Source organism: Penaeus monodon, chromosome 27 (genome assembly GCF_015228065.2).
Source record: "Penaeus monodon isolate SGIC_2016 chromosome 27, NSTDA_Pmon_1, whole genome shotgun sequence".
NCBI classification, from domain to species: Eukaryota; Metazoa; Arthropoda; class Malacostraca; order Decapoda; family Penaeidae; genus Penaeus; species Penaeus monodon.
The window spans coordinates 38,946,123-38,946,342 of NC_051412.1; the positions used below are offsets into that span (position 1 = coordinate 38,946,123).

Here is a 220-nt window from a genome sequence, read left to right on the forward strand (position 1 = left end):
TGGGGGGGGATCGACCCCCAGGATCAACACAGAGTGAAGGAGGCGATTTTCTCTCTAGCGGATCCGTGTCAAGGCGTTAATAACTCATGTCTGAAACGCCCACCTTTGCTCGGAGCTTTAAGATTCTTCTAACATGTAATGCGATAGAAATTTGCGTGCTTGCGTGTTATGCCTTAGAAGCTTTTAGGATCTGTATCGAGGGTGGAGGAGTGTGCATACA

General features: G+C 48.2%; 1 protein-coding gene across 2 annotated transcripts in view; it reads left to right on the forward strand.

The window, feature by feature from the left end:
• LOC119590399 (Kv channel-interacting protein 1-like) overlaps window positions 1–220 on the forward strand; it is a 142,390-nt gene that overhangs the window by 1,051 nt on the left and 141,119 nt on the right. The gene's annotated exons all lie outside the window — the stretch shown is intronic.